Source organism: Bison bison, unplaced genomic scaffold (genome assembly GCF_000754665.1).
Source record: "Bison bison bison isolate TAMUID 2011002044 unplaced genomic scaffold, Bison_UMD1.0 scf7180017864289, whole genome shotgun sequence".
Taxonomy (NCBI): domain Eukaryota; kingdom Metazoa; phylum Chordata; class Mammalia; order Artiodactyla; family Bovidae; genus Bison; species Bison bison.
The window spans coordinates 10186767-10190793 of NW_011494861.1; the positions used below are offsets into that span (position 1 = coordinate 10186767).

At 52.1% G+C, this 4027-nt stretch overlaps 1 pseudogene; it reads left to right on the top strand.

The window, feature by feature from the left end:
* Positions 1 to 237: 237 nt before the first annotated feature.
* LOC104995914 lies at positions 238 to 1512 on the top strand (annotated as a pseudogene).
* Positions 1513 to 4027: the final 2515 nt, after the last annotated feature.

Below are 4027 nucleotides of genomic sequence, written 5' to 3' on the forward strand. Positions count from 1 at the left end.
CTCAGGAGAGGGAGGTGGTCCCCCCAACCCGTCTCAGTCCCACGTCACATCTCACTGTCTCCCAGCAGTGTCAGACTCTAGGCAACCAGCCACACAGATCTAGGCTGCCAGGGGCTCAGACAAGATTTTTGTAGAAATAAACATTATGGGCCCATCAAGAGGGAGACCCTGGCTGTTTCCTGTGCTCTAGCTCTCATTGTGGCAGCGCCCATGGCAGCCCTGGCAGACGCAGGAGCGATGGCAGTGACCGATATAGCTCACCAGGTGGGTGAAGGTTGCCGAATGGTCCCCTGGCTAGACATGTGCGGTTTGACAGCTTGCCCAACCAGCTGTTGAGTAAGTCAGCCAGGGCTTCTGCTTCAACATCCTGTGCGTGGGAGAGACAGGTTTGGGCAAGTCCACCCTCATGGACACCCTGTTCAACACCAAGGTCGGGGGGAGCCAACCACACACACACGGCCGGGTGTCCAGCTCCGGTCCAATACCTATGACCTTCAAGAGAGCAACATGGGGCTAAAGCTGACAATTGTTAACACAGTGGGCTTCGGGGACCAGATCAACAAGGAGGACAGCTACGAGCCCGTCGTGGAATTCATCGGTGCCCAGTTTGAGGCCTACCTGTAGGAGGAGCTGAGGATCTGCAGGGTACTGAACACCTACCGTGACTCTCGCATCCGTGCCCACCTGTACTTCATCGCCCCCATGGGTCATTCCTTGAAGTCTCTGGACCGAGTGACTATGAAGAAGCTGGACAGTAAGGGGAACATCATCCCCATCATCATCAAATCAGATGCCATTTCTAAGAGTGAGCTAACCAAGTTCAAAATCAAAATCACCAGCAAGCTTGTCAGCAGTGGAATCCAGATCTACCAGTTCCCTACAGATGACAAGTCAGCAGCAGAGATCAACAGAACCGTGAACGCCCACCTGCCATTTGCTGTCAAGGGCAGCACAAAAGAACGGAAGATAGGTAAGAAGATGAAAGTGTGGCGGTATCCCTGGGGCACGGTGCAAGTTGAAAATGAAGCCCACTGTGACTTTATGAAGCTGCAGGATATGCCGATCTGAGGCAACGTGGAGGATCTCCAGGAGCAGACCCCTGGCCCACACTGTGAGCTGTACCGCCGCTGTAAGCTGGAGGAGGTGGGCTTCAAGGACACCGACCCTGACAGCAAACCATTCAGTTTACAGGAGACGTATGAGGCCAAAAGGAATGAGTTGCTAGAGGAGCTCAAAAAAAAAGAAGAGATGAGAAAGATTTTCCTCCAGAGAGTCAAAGACAAAGAAGCTGAACTTAAAGAGGCAGAGACAGAGCTGCATTAGAAGCTTGACCATCTGAAGAAACTACACCAGGGTGAGAAGAAGAAGCTGGAGGATAAGAAGAAATCCCTGGATGACAAAGTGGACGCTTTCAAACAGAGGAAAATGGCAGCTGAGCTGCTCCAGTTTCAGGGCTCCCAGGTTGAAGGCTCACAGACTCTGAAAAGAGACAAAGAGAAGAAAAACTTTTAATAATCTTGTCTTCAGCAGCTACACTAAGTCTAAAGGAGAAGATTACCATTATAGAAGAGTTGCTGCTGCTGCTAAGTCGCTTCAGTCGTGTCCGACTCTGTGCGACCCCACAGACGGCAGCCCACCAGGCTCTGCCATCCCTGGGATTCTCCAGGCAAGAACACTGGAGTGGGTTGCCATTTCCTTCTCCAATGCATGAAAGTGAAAAGTGAAAGTGAAGTCGCTCAGTCATGTCCGACTCTTCGAGACCCCATGGACTGCAGCCCACCAGGCTCCTCTGCCCATGAGATTTTCCAGGCAAGAGTACTGGACTCGGTTGCCATTGCCTTCTCCAATAGAAGAGTTAGGGTTCCATATTGTCTCAAACCAGAAACCAACCAACACCTTCTCCCTCCAAATTGTGCACTCATTCATGTGTGCATGCACACACACACACACACACACACACACACACACACTCTTAACAAGTGTTCATGTGTCCAGGCAAGAAGCTTTCTCCCAACTTACATGGAATTTTATATGGAAGTGACTTGTCCTAATCTAACAAGGCAGGGAAAGATCCATCCGAGCTGGAGAATGGACCCAATGTAACCTAAGAGAGACAACTGCAGGATGACTCATCCAAGTGTAAGTGACTGAGGCAGGAGAGCTCAGCTATGGGTGTGAAAGTATTGCTTGCAAGTTTTTCATTTGAGTTTTCTGTTTTTCCTTTCAAACACCAATTCTCCAGTTCAATGGGTTGATTGTCTACAGCCACTACTAAACATTTCTAAATATGGATGAGAAAGTCAAGCAACATTCATATCTTCTTCAGCATTCACAGACTTTCTGCAGACCCCCTCAGCAAGCGGGGTGAGTGGATCTACTGACATTCAGGTGGAGAAAGGAAAGAAGAGACGAGGAAAGGAGAGATGGGGGAGTTTAAGCTTAGTGAGAGCAAAATTACTCCATTCAGCCTTCCAAGGCCAGTTGGGGTTTTGGGAGAGGTTTCTGCTCAATGTGGGACCTGGAGGGAGAGCTTTGATGTTGATAAATCTGCCCTGAATTCGTTGGTTTAACTTACATTGAAATACCATTTGAGTGTGCCCATCCCCATATAGCCCTACAACCATTGCCATTCTACTGTCCCGTGTCTCTTGAGAGAGCCTCTTTGCATGTTTTCCAGAATCTGGTTCATTCTTCCTTTCTTCTCCTTTGTTCTTTTTGCTCAGAAATGTGACCAGTCATTGCTCCTCTGGGGCTTTTTTCGCCAGGAGAAATAACCCAAACCCAGCACTGTTTAGCTTGATATCTTTCTAATGTCCATGTCAATTTTCAATAAAATTCAAAGAAATGCTCAAAAAAAAAAAAAAATACAGGGCGGGGGGGAGACCTTCCAGGGTGCTCAGGACCTGCCTCTCTGGGCAGAGCCAGGGTTGCGGGTTTGAGGTCTTGGTGGTGAGTAGGTGGGTTTGGGCTCAAACTACCTGGGGTTTCCTAACCCAACACAGAGAAAACTGCAGGCCCAGCCCCCTTCTCTGGTGCTTTGTCTGCCCACCTCCCTCAGGGCTGATAACCGCCTTACTGCTCAGGAAACACAGCCGGGCTGGTGGACACAGCAAGCACCTGGCCAGACCTACTGCCCGAGACCAGGAAGGACCAGCTGGTGTCGTCACCGCTTCCGTCCTTCAGTCTGAATAAATCCCCGCCCAGACTGTGTCCAGACCGTGTCCAGAGACCAGCTGACCCTGCCTTCCCTCCCCCACCTCTCCCTTGGCTCACCCTGCTCCCCACGCTTGCCTTCCTTGGGCTCCTCATGGTTGGGGTGCCTCATCTCTCCAGTTTGGAGAGAATTTCCTCCGAACTCCGAGACTCAAAGGGGCCTCCTGGTTCCCCACCTCCACCACACTGTCCAGCAGGGGGGCCACAGCCTCCTGTGACCGTGTCTGCCCACACTCGCAGGGCCCCAGGCCACTGAGCAGTAGCCACGTGCAGCTGGTGGCTGCCAGGCTGGCCATGGCCATGCAGGCCTGCCCACTAGGGCATGGAGGTCTGTGGACAGTGCTCTCTGGGGCCCCACCTGCCAGGACCACTCCTGAGCAGCCCGTCCAGCACTGTCCAACGTGGCTGGTGAATCAGGGGTGCATCCGTGTGCGGGTTTTCTGACCAGAGCCTATTATCAGAGGTGGGTTGCTGCATGTGTAGGACCTGCCTGCAGAAGGCATTTTCTCTGGTTTATCTGAAGTTCAAATTTAACTGGGTGTCTTGAATTTGTGTCTACAAACCTGGCTGCCCCACCTGCCTGCTCCCACTCACAGGCATCGGTTCAGAGTCCTAAGCTCCCCGGGGTGGGCATGCTTACGGCTGGGCTGGCTGGTGTTTTCCTCAAAGGAGCCCCAAACGTGGAGCAGCTCTGGGTGCAAGAGCCCTCCCCATCCCAGCCTAAGGAGGCAGGCGAAGGGGGAATGTGAGCCTCGGCGAGCCCGGCTGGGCATCCATGCCAAAGACGTGCCTGCAGCTTTCCAGAAGGGAATTC